At 40.0% G+C, this 21,115-nt stretch overlaps 1 long non-coding RNA gene across 1 annotated transcript; it reads right to left on the minus strand.

Moving 5' to 3' along the window:
* Positions 1 to 1,706: 1,706 nt before the first annotated feature.
* Positions 1,707 to 18,698, minus strand: LOC124106460 (uncharacterized). The gene is made up of 2 exons (XR_006856077.2): positions 18,112 to 18,698; positions 1,707 to 8,442 (listed from the first exon to the last, which is right to left on the minus strand). It is a non-coding gene; the product is annotated as an uncharacterized LOC124106460 (long non-coding RNA).
* Between the last annotated feature and the right edge of the window lie 2,417 nt (positions 18,699 to 21,115).

Below are 21,115 nucleotides of genomic sequence, written 5' to 3' on the forward strand. Positions count from 1 at the left end.
CAAGAGTTCCGGGGAACAACCATATTCAAACCACAGCAGGGACAGAAGCTGTTCTAGGAGTAAAACTGGGAGCCTTCAAGCACAAGCATGCTGCTTTGGGGCCTGGGCTTTGGCCCAGAGCACCAGGGAGGAACCTTTGTCCGTTTTTCCATGGAATACAGCTTGGCTGTGCAGCAGGGAGGACCAAATGGAAACCTATGCCAGCGAGTGCGCAAGAAGCTTTGAAGCATTGGGTTACAGGAAGAAAGGATACAGCCTGTGTGTGTGTGTGTGTGTGTGTGTGTGTGTGTGTGTGCGCGCGCGCGCGTGTTGGAGCAATGACAGCAGTGGCAGTAAACAAGTAACCCCTTCCTCAAGAATTTATTATTTGACATAATTCTGAGGTGTGCCAGGACAACTAGATAATTTTCTTTCTTTAAAAAAAAATTGAATACCAACTATTTTATTTTATTCATTGTAGTAAAATATATGCACTGCTTATGCAATATGCAATTCAGTGGTATTGAGTGCATTTATGTTATTATACAACCATTATCCATCTCCAGAACTTTTTCATCATCCTAAACTGAACTTCTGTCCCTATTAAACAATAACTCCCCATTTTCCCTTGCCCTGCGTATCGCCAGCTAGCCAGGGTGGCGACCTGAGCTGGGTTCACAAGAGCTGGATACATCAATAACAAAGAAAACGGCGAAGGGAGCACACAACACTCAGAAATACCCTTTGCTTGCAGGAATCAGGGTGGCTCTCGATCTTAAGGGTCTATTTATTGAGGGGAAGACACTGAGAATGTTTCATCCAATGAGGCAAGGGATTGGGTTTCAAGGGGGTGTAGCCCAGTCCCATTGGGTGACGCCCCCTCCCAGAGCTGTAATTCCTTGCAGAGTAAAGGTGAGAGCCACCTGCTTTTGCAATGCGAGCGGAGGCCAGTTCCACACCTCCATCGCTCAAGATTAAGGGTCAGATTGTGTTCAGCTCCTGTTCATGGCGCCCCGACACCTATAGTCCCTGTTAACCTCTATCTTACTTTCTACCTCTATGAATTTGACCACCTTGGGTGCCTCTTATAAGTGGAAGTGTAGAACATTTGTCCTTCTGTGTTGGCTTCATTCATTTAGCATAATATCTTTAGTGTTTACCCATATTGTAGGATGAATCAGAATTTGCCTCCTTTATATGGTTGAATAATATTCATATTTTGTTTTTCTAGTTATCCACTGACAACTAGGAGGACTTTAAATATGAGGTCCTATAGCTATATAGGGGGAACTAGTAATTTAACAGAACTACAGATATAAATACTGATATGAATTTACTTGCACCCATAGATTTATTATGCCTGTAGACAATGAGGTTATTGAATTGTGCATATTTTTCTTAATCTGGAAAATATCTTCATTTACAGCTGTGTTAGGATTCTGTTACTATAACAAATACCTGAGATAAATCAACTTACAAAAAGAACAGGTTGGGCTGGGGATATAACTCAGTTGGTAGAGCATTTGTCTTGCATTCACCAGGCCCTGGGTTCTAACCCCCAGCAAAACACACACACACACACACACACACACACAAGGTTTACCATATGTACAATGTGTCAAAATGTACTCCAATGCCATGTATAACTAATTAGAACAACAACGACAAAAAAAAAAAATAGAAAAAGGGGAATGGGGGGAGGGAAAGGAAGGGGAGGGACTGGAGAATGAAATTGATCAAATTATACTGTTTTATTGTGTGAATGTATGAATATATTATAACAAATTTTTTTAAAAAAGGAAAAGAAAAGGTTTATCTTGGCTCACAATTTTGTAAGTTTTAATCGATGACTGGTTGACGCCATTGCTTTGTTTGTGGTGGGGTAGCACAACACGGTGGGACTCTGTGGTGGAAAAAGCTGCTCACCTCATGGCTAAAAATGAAGGAGTATGAAAGAGAAAGAAATCAGGGTCCCACAGTCTGTGTCAAGGACACACTTCCAATAACCTAAGACCTCCCACCAGGTCCCCACCCTTTAAAGGTTCTACCACCTCCCTGTAACACCAAACTGGGGACTGAGTCTTTGGTGGACATTTCAGATCTAAACTGTAGCAACAGCTAAGGAAAAGAAACCCAGCTTGCCTAAAATCCCAGTAGGTGCTATCCTCTCCCCTCTGGCCTTGCTTGTCCCCTGATGACTGGGCATGTGCTCTGACTCTGCTCAAAATTAATGAGTTACCTCTCTTCCTTAAGCCTCGCAGGCAGTTCTAGGGGGTCACCAGAAGAAAGCCTGATCGAAGCTCACCTCTCTGTTGAGAGGGTGGGTGGCAAGGAATAGGCTCTTTCTATCTTTGTTGGAATTCTTAATTACTTTCTTTTATGAGTTAGATCCTACTGTAGATGAAAAGAATCTCACCAAATTTACTTGTTCATGTTTTTTCTTTAATGTGTATTTAGTTGTAGATGAACACACAGTGTCTTTATTTATTTTTATGTGGTGCTGAAGATTGAACCCAGTGTCTCACACATACAAGGCAAGCACTTTACCACTGAGCTACAGCCTCAGCCCCCTTGTTCATGTTTTATAAGGAATTCTGTAGAATTCATAAACACATCACTGCAATGCAACCCCTCCAATAGGACACTCAGAGGATGTGATTCACATGTACAGAAGGACACAGCTGGAGGGCCTTTTGACTATAAGGACAGGACTTCATTACTCTCCCTGCAAATGAAAAGTGTAAGGATGTAAGTGAACCAATTGTTCCCAATTTCTTAAGACATTTTCTGTTAATATCCAACCCCTTTCTGCACTTTTATTGCCAAGTTGAAAAGAAAATGGCCAGATTACTGTAGAGAATTTTAAAGTGTACAAATAGGCCTTTCAAACTGCTTAATAAAACAATGAAGTAGTTGAAAGATGATCATCAGAAATTATATCCAAATTCAAATAAGCTGGTATGTGTCACATTTCTGATGCTCAATGGAATGTTAAATAACAAAATAAGTTTCAAAATAGTCACATAGAAAATACAACAGCCCAGTATGGTGGCACATGCCTGCAATCTCAGGGGGGTGGGGAGGCTGAGACAGGAGGATCACAAAGTCAAATCCAGCCTCAGCAACTCAGCGAGACCCTGTCTCTAAATAAAATATAAAAAGGGCTGGGCATGTGGCTCAGTGGTTAAATGCCCCTGGGTTCAATCCCCAGTATGTATAAATAAATAACACAGCATAACTTTGTATAAATTATAGTTCAATAACATAAATAGATGTGTAAAATTCACTTAATAGGTATAAATAGCAAGAGAAAAGCCACCATGCAAGGCTCTTGAAATTAGTTTTCTTTCTTGACTAACAAAATAACAAAAGAGACAAGCAAGCAAGCAAACAAAAATATATATAGTGAAATAAAGTAATATTAGGAATATTTTTTCCCTACTAGTCTATTTCCTTCCAGGGGACACAGAAATTTAACATGCATTTGGTTGTAGCAGCCTACTAATCAAGTTAACAAAGGGGAGGAGATTGATTTTGCTCACCCGACCTTGTGTGCATATCCTTGTATGAATGCAGGAGTCATAGACCTGAAGATCCTGAAGATATTTAAAAATAAGAAGTGGCAACAAATCTTTAAGTCACTTGAGCTCATCAGGGAAAATTGCTGCAGTGCTCTGCGCACACTGAGAGTTGCTGGTTAGCTGACCTCTGGGGACAATATTTATTGAGCGCACATATGTTCTGGGAAAACTCAAGACTATCAAAATCTCAGGGCTGCGGAATACCTTCCGTGCCAACGAATAGCCTGCTTGTACTTACATAGAAGTGGTTCAGTGACTTAGGTGCTTGTGTAAGTTTTATAGCAAACTGTAACCTAGATAGTGATCAAACGTTTGGCCAAGTAATAAGTGATGTTTGGTAATTTACTTATAGGGGATCTGGCCCTGGAAAATTGTTTCCTCTAATATACTGAATATAGGAATCTAGTAATCTTATTGGATCCTTTATCACTACACCACTTCCCTTTGGCTCTAATCCTTATGGCATGTGTAGGTTTAGGGGTTTTACAGATAATTGATGAGACACCTTAGTAATTTTCCCACTTATGTTCCCTTACATTATATCTTTCTGGTCAGAAATAGAACAAATGTGACCATTTGCTGATAACAATGCTAGATGACTAGGGAAGAAAAAAAGATGACCGTTAACCTCTAATAATACACTTTGTTTGTACAGTGTAGATAAATGAGTTAGTAATGTTTCATTTGTATTAAATGAAAGCTATTCTACCCCTAGATGTTTTCTATTTCCTAGTGTCCTTTGGTTTAGCTTTTTTCCCATTCTCCTTCCCATGTTTTTCCTTAGTGGATGCTCCAGAGTCTAGTGAAACAGGCTAACAAAAAAATGAATGGAATTTCTCAGGGGAAATTTCTTATATAAACAAATCTCTCATCAAACCATGATTTTGCTCATATCTCAGATGTATAAAGAGCAAAGTCCACTCTGTGAAAGAAAGACATCTGTCAACTGGATCAACCCAACAGTCCTCCATTCACTTAGAGCAGATAATTTAGATGAGATTCTGTGTCTAATAAATGACACTGTGATGTTCAAACTTAGGTAATCCACAAGATTTTTGAAAGGGAGATAAAAGCCTCCCAGTGGCTCAAAGACCCAGTATAAAAACATTAACATTTTATTCTATAAAATACATTTCCATTGCACATTATCATCGCAAAAGCCACATTTTGTGAGAGGGAGTGGTTTTTGTCACTGGGCTTCCCACATGGAAATGTTGGGTATTTGGATATGTTTTCTAACCTTTTATGGTTACTATTTACCCTAATAAAGTTTGGGAACTTGTACTAGGTCTTATATCTATTTTCCCAAATATTGTAGATGCAATTGGTAGTACAGAAACCCGAGGAAAGTACCTAGAATTTTTTTTTTAATCAGTTTTTGTGCCATTAGTTCATGGGAAAGTTAAAGGGCACCAAAAAAGAGTTTTTTCTTCTAGAACTATGTGAGAAGCTCTGATTGGAACTGTGGTTACTAGGGATGTATGACCGTTATGCATTTGTCAAAATTCTTACAACTGTACAAAACAGTGAATCCTAATTTATATCCTGGATCTGGTTAATACTAATGTATGAATATTGGTTCATCAGTACTGACAAATATACTAGAGAAACTGCACAAAAAGGAGTTAGGTATACAGGAACTCTCTGGACTTTCTGGTCATTTTTTTGGTAAACTTAAAGCTGCCCTAAAAAGATAGTCCATTTTGTAAAAGTATGTGCTCATAATAGTATGCTGATATTCAAAACTATCATTTCAAAACTAAGGCAGGATTATGATGCTTTAGGCCATAAATTTTTAAGGCAAGGGACGGGGATGCCTTCCCTCAGCCCCATTTGCACCGGGACTTGGGGCTGGTCCACACTCTTCTAGGTTCTCGGGGGAGAGATTTGGGCTGGCTGAGGACCTGGCGCACCCTTCTCTACCTGGGCCGGCCAGGCAGGCGCAATTTGTTTCCCACCTGGGTGGAGGGCACCACAGGAGATGAGGACCGCTTCAGGCCCTGTCCCAGCCCGGTATACGCCACCATTTCGGCCCAATCCCGTGGCACCTCCGGGCTCCAGTGCCTGGACACCAAGGGTGACCAAGACGCTGAGCAAGGAGTCTGCATTCCAGCACTTTTTGCAGCTTGGACACCTCTGGGCCAACGACCACCCTGGCTTAACCCTGCTGAAGCAGATGCCCCTGCCGCAGGAAGAGAGGCCCCCCAGGATGAGAGGCTCCCAGCCAGGCTGGTTTGCATTTGCACCTCCGCTGGCCCAGCTCCTGGCCATTCTACAGACTCGCTCACAGTGCTAGGTCGGCCAGTGGTGAAGCTGGGTCCTGGTGCTTAAAGCCTAAAAATAAACACCCACTTCCCTTGGGGGCATTGGGATTTATTCTGTTTGGATTGTACAGATTGTTTTCATTCCTTGATGTCTAAAGCAGTGAAGGCTAAAATCTGCTTCTCAGCCCTTTGCATATATTTGTTTAGGGATGGAGTTGTCCCTGCAACAGGGACTGCTCCTATAGCAACTGCAGCAAAACAAGATCAGGCCTCCACCAAGGTCCAGGATGAAACCTCCCAAGCAAGCCAGGTGCTGTGATCACTGGCAGGACTTTTAGGCTTGAGAAGGGAGGGCCTGATTAGGAAGCCTAAAGAAAATCCTGTGTGTATGACAATGATGCTCTCATGATGAAGTTCTACTTACTGTGTACTATCTTGACTGAAAAAAAAAAAAAACTGACATATGCTCTTCTCATTGGGTTAGAAGGAAATAACTGGAATTCAGAGTTGCATTATCCTTAGTAGTATGAATGCATACACAGTGTATATAATGTGGAATGCATATATAATTACATAATTGTATCATGTACAAGACATAGTTTCAGAATAAATGGCTATGTCTTATACATATAGTACTACATTTATTCTGAAACTTTGTAATTCAGAGCAGGTATTTGGAAAAAAACCTGTGAACTTTACTCTTTGAAGTTTAAGTTCTTATATTAGTTAATTCCTTTGGATTCAGCCTAAAAAGTCAGGCTTCATTTTCTTCTAAAGGAAGAGTTCTCAAGTCTATCAGACCCATGATCACTTTTGTTTTTGGTGGTGGTGGGGGTTTACTGGGGATTGAACTCAGGGGCACTCAACCACTGAGCCACATCCCAGCAGGATTTTGCATTTTCTTTAGAGACAGAGTCTCACTGAGTTGCTTAGCCTCAGTTTTGCTGAGGCTGGCTTTGAACTTGTGATCCTCCTGCCTCAGCCTCCTGAGCCACTAGGATTACAAGCATGTGCCACCGTGTCTGGCCCAATGCTCACTTTTTATTAAAAAAAAAAATCAGCAACAAATGTATGGTTTATTGAAAAAGGTCTAATTTTTAGAGCAGTTCACAGAAAAATTGAGTGGAAAGAGATTTCCCATGTACCCCCTGCCTCCACACATTCATAGCTTCCTCCATCAGAGTGGTATGATACCTTGTTGCAATCAATGCCCCTGTATTGACGCATCATTACACACGGAAGTCCACAGCTTACCTTAGGATTCACTCTGTCTTTAGGGTTCATTGTCTTAAAATCACTTTGCGCTGTTTATTCATTTCCTCCCTTTCCCCTGTTGTCTGGTAAACACGATCTTCTTACTTGTCTCTAAGGTTTTCCTTTTTCCAGAATGTCATATAGAATCATATGGTATGTAGTCTTTTCAGATTGGCTTCCTTTACTTAATAACATGTGTTTAAATTTCCCTCTTATCTACATGTTTTCATGACTTAAAAGCTCATTACTTTTAGTACTGAATAATATTCCACTGCCTGGATGTACCACAGTTTATTTGTCTACTCACTTATTCAAAGGTATCTTGGTTGTAGCCAATACTTCTCAATTATGAAGAAGGCTGCTACAAACACCCACACATTTTTATGTACAAGTAAATTTTTAATTCATCTGGAAAATACAAGGAACATCATTGCTGGATTATATTGGTAAGAGCATGATTAGTTTATGAGAAACTGCCTAAGTGGCTGTACCATTTTGCATTCCTGGTAGCACTGAATGAGAGTTCCTGTTGCTCCATATCCTGGTCAGCATTTGATGCTGTCAATGCTTTAGATTTGGGCCTTTCTAATAGTCATGTAGTAGTATTGTCATAAGATAAGGGTTCAAGGAAGTCCCTCCAAGGGGGAATTGGGACCTTAGCTTGGTCAGGGCAGGTTCTGGCCTTACACCATTGAAAGCAATTTCAGGACACATTGAAAGCAAGGTATAAGTAAAAAATTATATATATTATAAATTATGGTAACAAAGGTATATGCATCCCCAAAGAAGGGTATGGAGGCCCCTCACTTATCAAGAGAAGAAAAGACAAGTGACATGTGAGGGTTGGGCTTCCTTGATATATATTTTTTTCTGGGGAAGAAATGTGCAGGTTCCTAAGCCAGCTTTTGTGAAAATCAAATCCCATTCATATTTGGGGTTCAGAATGTTTCTGCTAGGTTAAGCATTCTAGTCATAAATCAGTTGCGGACACATTGTGTAAGTCTTTGAATCTGGTGACATTTATTGATTTTGTTTTTGTTCTAATCGATTGGGTATAAACATGCACTGGAGGTTTTGTTCATCTGGCAAAAGAGACAAGCATGGATGGTCATGCTCTTGGATCTGGGTCTTCCCCTGCTATGGTGTCTTTCTCACTGTCTCCTGGAGAGTCCACCTACCTCAATATCTCTCTGTTGCTTTAATTTGTACGTTCCTGCTGACTTATGATGTGGAACATCTCATATGCTTATTTTCCATATCACGACAAGTTCTGTAACATCTTCTTAATTATCCTCAAATGCGATTCAGTCAATATTAATTACCTCCAGCATAATTTTGTAAGAAAAATTGATATAATATCCCAACTAAAATATAAAGGAGAAATAAAAAGAAAGTGATTAACAATGATATAATATACAGAGGCACAAGAGGGGACATAAAGAACCAGACATATGCTTGTCCTTATATGTAAAATCACCATGAAAGTGACTACAACGAAGACTAATACAGGCATCTCATATTGTCGCAGGAGAAGAGATGTCTCCAACAAAGGGTCTGCAGAGTTCTATGAGAGAAGGGGAACTTGACTGAGGACCAGCAAGGTTCTTGGCATATGTGATGGAAAAGAATTTTATCACTTGCCAGAGGCATAGATAGAAGTTTATTTAGGAAAGCAAGGGCACATTCAAGGGAGAATGTGGGGAGAGTGGGAAGTTTGGGGTAAAGCAAGAAATACACATTCAAGGGACAATGGGCCATTTCCTGAGGGAGAAACAGCAGCCTGTTTGGTGTGAGATTTCTATCGTCTTGGGCATTTTCTGCATTACTGAGGTTCATGGGTGCTTTCTTTGAGATTCAGTATATCTCCCCCTTTACACCAAATTCCCATCTCAATATTGGCAGGTAAAATGTCCCAAATCACCTGTGGAATTTTCTGAAATGGCCAACAACTCATACTAAAGCAAGGGGAAAATAAAAAGTAGAATCTTCTCTCTTTCACATTGTAGTCACATTCACAGAAATTTAGTGTGTATGGAAATCATGTAAACAATATTTTATATTTATAAATAAAATGGATCAAATTCTGGGCTCAGATAACATAAATAGGGTGGTTTTTCCTACATATATATCTGATGGGATATTAAAAACTTGGCAAAACTGTTTATGCCAATAGTGCTACTTGATAGCATGTAAAAAAACACCCCCCCCCCCCCCGCCCCGTTCTGGGGACCAAACCCAGAGCCCTGCACATGCTAGGCAAATGCTCCACCACCCAGCTATACCACCAACTCCTTTTCTACCTTTTAAATCACTCTTGTAAGAGATAAAACTCTGAGTTAACAGGAACATTGTGTGTTTTGATCATTGTCTTGAGATTTGAATCAAAGAAAGGAAGGCAAAGTTCCTGAAAATCAGACTGACTTAGAAATCAAAGAATATAATGAGACCTTGTGAAAGGGTCCCTTCCTATTGCCTGGCACTGAAGGAGAGGAATGAAATGACGGGTCTATTCATAGACAAAAAGAGCCAGGTCTTCAGAATTTTCTCCAGGCACTTTGAAGCTGCAGCTGGCGCCAAGTCCAGGTGCTGCCTTAGGAGCTCAGTCATGGGGAATAACATGGATGACGCAAATGCGTGACCAACACGAGTGAATGAAGAGGGGAGAAGGAGATGGAGTAGTCTCAGCCTCTCTGTCTCCAAACAGCTGCCTGGCTGTAGACGCCATGTCAATCCGGCTTGAGCACAGCATCCCTTCTGCAGGCCTGAGTGCCATTGGCTTGTCTGCTTATCTCACAGCAGGTCCATATGCCATCCACCAAACAGCAGAGTGGACATGCGCAGGGCAGGAAGGCTGGATTGAGGTAGGATGTTATTCCCAAGCCTGGCTGCACTTTGGGATCTCTTGGGAAGTCTTTAAAATATACTGATGCCTGGACCCATTTCCATAGTGTTCTCCTCTACCCCTGACAAATATTAGCTGTGTAATATTATACATGTATGTGTGTATATATATATATATATATATATATATATATATATATATATATATATATGACACACATATATATGTATGTATATGTTTATCTATATACATATATACTAAATATATATTATTTTTGAGAATTACCCCTAAATCTTGATTGTTTTCTCCCTCCAGATTCAGAGCTCAAGATATACATCCTAGCATGTCGTGCTATGAAATAGGAAAACAGATGACCCGACATTAGTTTCAGTACTCGTCACCCTCTCCTTATAATCGCTCACTCACTGAGGCCAAAAGCATGGTCCCATGCTCTTCTCCCTCTAAGTGATACTCTTCTAACCATGAACTTGCCACCACGTTTTCAATACAAGTTTAGTCTTTTGTTCTTTTTCCATCTTCATCCATGTGGTGTGAAAGTTGTCAAGATCAAAGCAGAGTCACTTTTTTCCCCCTCTTGCTACTAGGGATTGAACCCAGGGGTGCTTTACCACTGAGCTACATCTCCAGCCCTTTTTTTATTTTTTATTTTGAGACTGGGTGGTGCAAACTTGCTGAGGCTGACTTGAAACTTGGTGATCCCCCTGCCTCAGCCTCCTACATTGCTGGGATTATAGGTGTGTGCCACCACACCTGGCTAAAATGGAGTTACTTTTGTCCAATTCTAACCAAAAAAGAAAATAATAAGAAAGAAAGAAAGAAAGAAAGAAAGAAAGAAAGAAAGAAAGAAAAAGAAACATGGGAGATGGTGAAGGAGGTGATCTCATGCATGTGTGCCTGATAATAAGAACTACTCACAAAAGGCTTTGCCAGAACCACAGCCTTGCAAAAAGATGATCACAACATTACAAAACAAATAAATAAACAAATAAATAACCTCCACAAGGACATCTGTCCAACAACTGTTCGTTTAATCTTGGACTGACACCATCCATGTTGTTGATCTTCATAGCCAAGGACTATTATTTCAAGATATCTCTTGTAATCCTCTTATTTTAAAAACTTCCCCTGCCTCACCAACCTCCTTGAATTTGCTCATAGTTTACTCTGACACATGTATTCCCCATTGCAAGGCTGTGTAAGACTGTGCTCCTCTCAAATAAATGTAATTAAACTGTAATGAAACTTTCTCTGATTGTCATTTAGTTTGATAGCAGTGAGCTTAACTTATTCTATAGTGATATCTACCTGTGGTATTCTGACTTAACTGGCTGAAAATATGACTTTGGTGTTGGTAATTTGTGTGTGTGTGTGTGTGTGTGTGTGACTAGAGATTACACCCAGGGCTTTACAAAATACTAGGCAAGCACTCCACCACTGAGCTACATCCTCAAGATCTCACTGAGTTGCTGAGGCTGGCTTCAACTTGTGATCCTCCTGCCTCAGTTTCCTGATGATTACAGACATGCAGAATTGTGCCCAACTTGCTATTAGTGATTTTAAAGAGCTCATCAGGGTCTGGGGGTGCATCTCAGTGGTAGTAGTAGAGCACGTGCTTAGCATGAGTGAGGCCCTGGGTCCAATCCCCAACAGCAGCAGCAACAACAGAGACTCGTCATTCTATCCTACATTTGGGGTGGAGAACACCTGCTGGTGACTGGAAACAAAGGAAGAGTGAAAATTTTCCCTTTTGCAACCAGAAAGTACTTTTTACAAAATAATTAAATAGATATGGATACTGGAAAAGAGAGTCAGGGCCACCATATTGTGTTAGTCCTGAAATACTGGTTTTGTATATGATTCTGTGTCATCTGCAACAGAAGGTAAGTGACAACACCAGCCTATGACTAGGGTTGAGAGTATGAGCTCTTGTGGCAATCACTTAGCTGGCACTTCAGAGGAAGTGATCAGGAGATAACTGCTATTTCATTACCACCATTGTTATTATTTAATGGAATAAAACTTGGAAGATTCATACACATTATATTGGCTTCCATGAAGAAAATGTAGACAATAAATCTTTTTAAGTGATTTCATATTCTGAGGCAGTGTCTCCTTTGAACATAGGCTGGGGGAAGCAATTTAGTAGATTTTGTGCTCATAATTGGATCTCTCCCCAGGTTTTTTGGCATTCCCAACTTTGAACCTCTGCCTTGTTAATCCTCCTCCACAAAAACCCATATGAGGCTTTATTCATTTTTCTCTCAATATGTCCCATGTCTAGTATCTATGCATTATGCTCTATAAATACTAATTCCAGACTTGTGTAGCCAGCACTTTCTGGCTGTAAAGGCCCCACAAAATCGACAAGGATCTTCACATATAATGCGTGGTCCTCTAGGCTGGTCAAAGGTGATGAAATGTTTTGTGGTATTAAATCTGAAAGAGCAGGCTGCGAGAGCCAGGCTCTCAATCACTTAAATCATTTCCTAAGACAGGAGAAAGAACAAGAGAAGATAAAGATGGCTGTCATTATTAATCCTCTGGAAAGTCATGTGCTGGAATAAATGATGTGAAGAATTAATACGGGCCAGGCTAGAGACAGGCCTCTGGGCTGTACCTGCAACAGAGAGCTGAGAAGCTTCTTGGGCTTCCTTTGCCCTAAGCCAAGTCCAGTGCAGCCTCTTGGGCAGTCTGATGTGATAAGCCCAATGCAAGGGGTAATAAAAGGGAATGAGCTCCTTCCTGAGAGCAAATCTGAGTGCATTTAATCCCCCCAAACCGTACCTGTCAGTAATCATATTGCAAGCAACAGAATCCAACTCCAATAATTTAAGATGGAAGTCATCTAATAAAGGAATTTTCAGGAGCTGCCATTCATACTGAGAAGGCTGGAGAACAGGCTTAGAAACAGAACCCAAGACCCAGACCTTGCTCAGGGCTGATGCCTACAGGAGCAGTGCCACGGCCACAGGCATGACTGCCTCTGCTTTTGAAACTTGATAAAGCAAATCCTCCAAATGATCAAATCTCAAAAACAGAGAATGACCCCTATGAGAGTGGAAGTAAATGCCCTTGCCTTTGACCCTTGCAGATCAGTGTTGCTCCCCCTGGGAGACACAGTGAGAAGAGGACTGGGCTAGATGATAGGAATAGAGGAGAGCGGTGTACTCCTGGGAGTCGGCGCTGGTACCCGTGTTGTCACCAGTGTTTCATGTCCTGTTTGGTTTAGGGCAACATTTCTCAGCTAGAGGCCTGTGGACATCCACTGTTTAAAGAAAGTGTTCTGGTACCTGTTTCACTGTCCAGGTTTAGAGGTGAACCATGACAAATATCTCTGTCTAGTTTGAGAGACATTGAGTATATATCAACTGAGAATGCAAGGTGATTAATGGAGATCAGGTAGGATTGCTAATGATTCCGTGACTCTATCGAGGCAGCCTCTGCTGAGCGCAGTAAGCTTCCATGTTGTTTCCTGATTACCATACAGCACTGGAGAGAGCTAGGTGTCACCCCAAATCCATGTTCCCCTTCTTTATTTGGAAAATGCCAAACCAGCTAAAAACTCGACTTTCTAATCTTCTTTATAGCTAAGTATGGCCATGTAGCTGTGTTTTCACTAGTGGAAGTAAAAGGAAATGATGTTATGAAATGTGGGTCTTAAAATCAACATACTATAGAGATACCTGCATACCCATGTCTATCATGGCACAACTCACAATAGTAAAGTTGTGGGATCAGCCTACAATGCCCATCAACAGATGAAAAAAGATACTATGGTATATATATACACAGTGGAATATTATTCAGCAATAAAAAAGAATGAAATCATAAAATGGTTAGAACTGGAGGTGGTCATCATGTTACCTGACCAAAGTCAAATTCAGCAAGTACCACACATTTTCTCTCATATGTGGAATCTGGGGGTGGGGAAGATGACATGAATGTAGAAGGAAGACTATTAGAGAAGAGAAAGGAGATGGTGGATGGGAAAGAGAAGGGAATGGGTAGACAATGATAGGGGAGAATAGAATTGATGAAAATATGTTATACGCCTGTACTAATATGCCACAATGAAAGTCACTATGCTAAATAATTAATATGTACTAACAAAAACTTTTACAAAACAGAAGGAAATTTGGCCCCACTTCCTTAAAGCATTCCTGAAATTTTGAGTCTTATTTTCCCCAAAATAATTACACTGGATTTCTACTCTGTCCTTTTCTTGAGTTAGAGCATGTCATGTCAGTTGCTCAATTTTAATCACATAAATTAGTTCATAGCTCTAGGGTGGGAATGCCTTAATCAGGGTTTTGTAAATATTCAAGGAATTTGGAGATACAATCCAGGAGAGTGCATAACCCTACAAGGAAATATATATATATGTGTGTGTGTATATATATATATATATATATATATATATATATATATATATATTTGTGTGTGTGTGTGTATATATACACACACACACACATATATATTTATATATGTGTGTATGTGTATGTATCTCCAACAACTTGTTGAAGGCTATTAAAATGATAATAATTATACAAATTCACTTTAAGGAGACCATTGCATATCTACATATAATTTTCATTTCAATAGAAGTTTCACATAGCCTAGTAAAACACCTCTAGTACTTTAAAACTGATATTAAGAGAAGGAAAATATGTCAATTAAATCTAACTTGACTCTTCCTTTGAATCTAAACATTTATTCCTACCTGAAATATGTTGTTTGAACAGAAATACCTGTATTTAGAAGTTTAAAATAATTTCTCTGTATTCATCATAGAAATAAAAAATGGAAATTGTAATAAATCAATTTTTTTATGAACATACTCAAGACATTAAATCTGTAGCACTCAGCTTGTTTTTGCCATAGCACATAATTTTAAATTTTAATCTAGATTTTAATATACATTTGATCCTAAAATAATATACTATACAAATTACTCTTGAATTAATTTGTTTCTAATTTATTTTTTGCTATATAATTCATTTAAATTAATAACATGTTATGGTCAAATGTGGAGAATCTAAATATGTCTATGTATTTTAAATATTACTAAGGAGTGTATAAAATAAACTCTAATCATTTTTAAACATTTTATTTCACTTTTTCACTTTGTAATTCTTTTTTTGGTATCAGGAATTAAATAAACCCAGGGTTGCTTAACCACTGCGCCATGTACCCAGCCCCTTCTATTTTTTTATCTTGAGACATGGTCTCACTAAGTTGATTAGGACTTTGCCAAGTTGCTGAGGTTGGCCTCAAATTTGCAGTCCTTCTGCTTCATAAAATGCATTTCATAAGTGAAATTACTTTTGGTATACTCTGTAAAAATGATGAAATTATTTTAAATACATTTTTGCATCCTAGGTACTGTGGTTTAAATATTAAATTGTCCCCCAAAGGCGCATATGTTGAAAGCCTGGTGCCCAGCTGATGGTGCTATGGAGAGAGAGTGGACTCTTTAGGAGGTGGGGCCTAGGGAGAGGAAGTTAGGTCATTGGGGGTGTGCCCTCAAAGGGGATACTGGAACTCCAGACCCTTTCTCCTTCTCTTTTTGCTTCCTAATGGCCACAAGGTGAGCAGTTTTTTTCCTATCACATACTCCTGACCATGACATTCTGCTTCACCACAGACATAAATGCAACACAGTAAGCTGATCAGGGATTGGAACCTCCAAAGCCATGAGCCAAAAAAAGATTTAAAGTTCTATCTCAGGCATTTTGTCACAGTGGTAGAAACTAACACACCAGGTTATACTATAACATGGCTTTGAGGACCAAATAAAGAACTGGACTAATGAAAGGACCATCAGGAAGAAGACCTGGTGTCCAGTACAGTATTAACCTTGTCCAAAAACAGGTCTGGCCTTGGCCTTCAGATCCTGGGAAGAATGTCCTGACTAATAATTTACTGGGGGCCTTGGTCCAAGTAGATAGGCTGTACTAATAGCATCCTGTACAGTGAGAGCTCTGTGTCACAATGGTATCAGATTGAACTTTGAAAGAACTGGGAACTAAGTTAAACCATGCATGTTGCTAACCATATCTACGTCACTGAGCCCCAATTAAAAACTCAGTACTTCAGGGCTTGAGTGACCTTCCTGGTTGGTTGGTAACATTCAGATGAATTGTTACACACCATTGCTGGGAGGAGCGAATAGCATTCATGCCTGGGATAGCTTTGCACTTGGAACTCTCCTGGACTCTGCCCCACATGCCTCTTCCCGTGGTTGATTCAAATCTGTTCTTTTTAACTATGATAAACCATAACTGTGAATATATCAGCTTTCAGTGAGTTCTTTTGAGTTCTTGTAACAAATTATACAAACTATTTGTCGTCTTGAGGACCCTTGAACTGGCAGTTGGTGTCAGAAATGAAGGAATGTGTTGGAGACTCCTAATGTCTGACCTGTCTTCTGGTCTTGATTACCACTAACCTGAGTAATTATTGATCCTCTGCTTGGGTCCATGCTGGACAGGGGTCCTCACTCCCACCCTTTTCTGCTTTCCTTTGTACCATTCCCCATATTCCCTTGCTTCAGGGGAAGATCTTGCAGTGGTTCTTCCTGCTCTGGCCTACATCAGTGGCAGCACCAGCAAATGCATACAACAGGGGGCCCAAAGAGCATCCGAGGTTCCCATGGGTCAGTGTCTCCAGATACACAGTGGCTCCAGCCCTGGGACTGTAGCAGCTTCTGACCTCTGGGTAGCAACCCCATTCTTCATTTTGCCTTTCCAGCTTTGCCAAAATTGTTATGGTTTAGATATGGTATGGTTTAACTATGAGCTCATGTGTGAGATAATGCAAGGATGTTCAGAGGTGAAATGATTGGATTATGAGAGCTAGAACTCAATCAGTGGATTGATCCATTGATGTGGATTAGCTTGTTGGTAACTGTAGGCATGTAGGGTGTGGCTGAAGGAATAGGTTACTGGAGATGTACTTCTAGGGCTTATAGTTTGTCATGGTGAGCAGAGAGCTCTCCTCACCACCCGCTTCCTGTTTCCTGATTACCATGTTCTGATCTGCTTCCCTCTGCCACCCCTCCACCATGTTGTTCTGCCTCACTTTGGGCCCAGAGCTATGGAATCCACCAACTATGGACTAAACCTCTGAAATTTCCATAAGCTAAATTAAGCTTTTCTTCCTCTAAGTAGTTATTCTCAGGTCTTTTGGTCACAGCAACACAAAACTGACTAAAACAAACACCTTTGTTAACATTCCCTGAATTAATTTTCTCTCTGCTTTCAGTTTTCCTGAAAGAACAATGACTGGTACAGATTTCCCATCTGTATAAGGGAATAATAATGGTATCTGTGCTCTTTATCATAGAGAAATATTGTGAACATACATTATTTACTTGATGCTAGGTTGCTCTAAAGTTGACAAAGAACCATCTAATTTCACAGTATTATGATCCTGCAAAGAAGAGCAGTCTTATAAGAAAACAAGTGCAGAATTGTAGGGAATTTCTCTAGAACATAGAACAAAGACAGACAGTATATTAAAACTGTTGTCCAATATTTACAGATTTTTATTCTTTGAGGTTACCATGAAGCAGGTGTAAGATGGCTATTAAGAGTAGTCAAATTCCAGTTCACCTTGTATTGATTGTGTGGCTTTAGATAAGATTCTTAACCTCTATTTGCCTTATATCCTTATCTGTAAAAATAGAAATAATCATAGGTCTGCCTCATTGAGTTGCTGTGAGGATCAAATACAATAATAATTAACATATGACCAACACGTTATATAAACAAGACATAAGGTTATAATAAAAAGGGAACCTTATTTTGTTTCTCATTGCCCATTTGAAATTTATTCACTGGAAGATATTTCTCTGCCCATGAATAAATAATCAGGTGGTTCCCTAACATTTCTGATTATCTTTAAATGGTTCTAAAACTACATTAAGTTGCAAAGCACAATCTCATTGTGACATTTAAGATGTCACATCCCATATAATAATAAAAGCTTCCAGTTTCACCTAGTTTTCCTGGTTCTTCTAATGAGAAGCCAGATTTGGGACATGATTGTCTTCTTCTCTTTCATATTAACCCTCCAGTCTTGTTCTCCCAATCAGATAAACCTGGTTTCTCATCAGTGAGGTGAGAGGAAAGGTAAGAAGGAGGTATGGTAGTGGTGAATCCTTACTTACCTGGTCTGTTGAAGATGGCTTTCCACTATCTGTCTTGGCAGATGTGTAAAGGTGTGGAATGTCCCCCACCATGGCATTCAACCACACTTCCCATGTTGAGGGCAATGCATTTTCTTCTGGTTGCTTCTACCTTCAGTTTAAACCCATTGTTCCAAGGTTTAAGGGGGCTTCAAGCAGGCCCCCTCACTCATGGTCCAGACGTGGATGGATTCTTTGTCCTGACAAACAGGGAGCACAGGCTGATCTGAGAGCAGCAACAACTCTCCTTCACCCTGATAATGACACCGCTGGTCTATCCTTCTCCCTTGCCTTGTAGATTCTTGGGGTGCAAGTTATACAACAGTCTGCTGTGCATTTTCCTGGCAAGGGACATGTAACAAGCTCTGTACAGCTCCGGGCAAAACTTTCTTGACCTGAGATGAAGCAGGAAACCTGCCCACCATACCCCTTTGGCCTTTGTGCAAAAGGAACCTTAGAGCACCTCTTTTCAAATAGGTTTTCTTCAAAAACGTTTTCTCAGTTTGAATTCTTTGGCAGGCAAGCATGCACTCCATAATGACGTTTCCCTCCACCATGGACTGCTTAGACCATGGGGTCCCATAAGTTATAAAGGAACTAAAAACTGCTGTTGCTGACGACATTCTAGGGCAAGGCATTACTCACAAGTTTGTTGTGTAAACAAGCCTACGGCATTGCCTGTTATAAAGAGCATAGCATGTATGATCACGTGCAGTCCATAATGCATGATAATGATAATAAATGACTATATTACAGGTTTATGTATTTACTATGCCATTTTTATTTTAGAGTATACTCCTACTTATTAAAATGTGCTGTTACACTGGCAGCAGCTTCATACAACCCACATTTACCATGGCTCTTGATTATATCAAGAAGCCATGTGGAGTGATTGACCTCTATCATCTGAGTTTGTGTAAGTACACACCGTGCTATTTGGTCAATGATGAAACAAACTGATGGCCAGTTTCTCAGAACACAGTCCTGTTGTTAAATGACACATGACTGCATTTGGCTTGACTAAAGGAGTCATAGTTTGGTAACAAGTTTTCAACTAAATCCTGTTTTGTGGTCCTTCTGGGGAGATCTGTTCTACAACTTAATTTGCTATTGAATATTTACTGTCTTCATGCCTAGGCCACTAGTAGGAAAGGATGAGCCCCATTTTTACATCTTTTATGTGTAAAGAGTACTTAAATGGCGCTCAATAAATGTTAGCTGTTAATAATTTTTGAGGACATAAAATAGGACCTGTAGGTAGTTTAAAATAAGCAAGTGGAGGGGCTAGGGTTGTGGCTCAGGGGAAGAGCATTTGCCTAGCATGTGTGAGGCACTGGGTTTAATTCTCAGCACTGCATATAAATAAATGAATAAAATAAAGTTCCATCAACATCTAAATATATATATATATATATGCAAGTGGAATGGATATTGAAAAAAAATCACTTCTTTTCCAAATAGCCTTCATCCACTTGCTGTTGTGGAATATCTTTTCCAGTTTTATTTTCAGAATGGGAGAGTTTTTCATCTGTTTGGGAGGATTAGCAGCAGTTCAGCTTAAGCAAAGCAGTAGATTTGTAACCCGTCATTGCAGTTCAGTGATACTTTGAAACTCAGCCATACGGAGCAAAGGTGAAGCAGCATTTTTGCTGTGTAAGGGTTTGGTGAGTATATAGGGCCAAGGTGCTTTGCGAAAAGGACAATGTGGAAAGATTAACATCTGATTCATCTGGCAATATAGTGACTGTCATTTCCTTCAGCAGAGAAAGTAGGGGAACCAAATGGTTCCCCTATCCACGCATCTGGAAAGGATACTTAAAGTTGACTTTTCTAGGCAGAAAAGGTTCTTAAACTGAAAGGTTTTCACCAGTTGGCAAAGACATCGGAGTTTATTTATTTATTTTGGTTATATAACTGCAGTTTCTATTTTTATACTTTCTTTTCCATAAAAAGATAAAAAGTTGGCTAAATTTGGAGGGGATATAGTTTTGATTGGATCAGTCAACTCTCTGCTGTGAGAGTCTGCGCTGGGCACTAACTGCATCTCTTAGAGCCTTGCTCTCTTCCTCAGTGGAGTAGAGACCACAGTACCATAGCCCTGACCATCTCACAGAGACTTTTTTTTCCCCGTGTTTGAACTCAGGGTACTCAACCACTGAGCCACCTCTCCAGCTCTATTTCGTATTTTATTTAGAGACAGGGTCTTACTGAGTTGCTTAGCATCTTGCTTTTGCTGAGGTTGGCTTTGAATTCTTATTCTCCTGCCTCAGCCTCTTGAGCCACTGGGATTACATGAGTACACCACTGTGCCTCTTTCACAGAGCTGTTTTAAAGATCTGGTGGGCATATATGCATGAAATAGTAATAATATTATTATATTATTATGAAAGGAGCTGATTAGTGCTCAGAGCAACCAGTTGTGCTGTTGTGTCTAGATTGACATCTGCTAAACATACATACCATATAGAGCAAGCTGTTAGAGAAGGCAATACCTCAAGGCCGGGAATTGTCTGACTATTAGAAGAACCTACAGAACCATATAATGATAAGTCAGCAAATGCATGGCTTTTGCCGCAGCCCGGCTGGCTGGGCAAAATAACCGGGGGGTGACGACAGGCTTTTACTTCAGAAAACAAATTCCAATTTCTTTAATCCGTATATATCATAGAACAAAATTTTTTTCAGTGTTTTATAACTGGGATCATGAGGTATTTTGTAGCCTACAGTCTTGTCTGTAGGAGTGAATGCGAACTAAGTTTTTACAGTGATTTACCTTGAAAAGCTTAGTCTTTCTCGATAAGTATAAACAATGATACTTCCAGCATAAATATGAACTCAGATAAGATGACTGAGCAAGGAGATAGCAAGGGCCAAGGACAGAGATTAAAACAGCATAGAAGAGAGGTTGGGGGCTGGGTATAGCTCAGTTGGTAGAGTGCTTGCCTTGCATGCACAATGCCCTGGGCTCAATCCCCAGCACCACAAA

Source organism: Marmota monax, unplaced genomic scaffold, assembly GCF_021218885.2.
Source record: "Marmota monax isolate L192 unplaced genomic scaffold, Marmota_monax_Labrador192_F-V1.1 WCK01_AAM20220418_F8-fsc00528, whole genome shotgun sequence".
Taxonomy (NCBI): Eukaryota; Metazoa; Chordata; class Mammalia; order Rodentia; family Sciuridae; genus Marmota; species Marmota monax.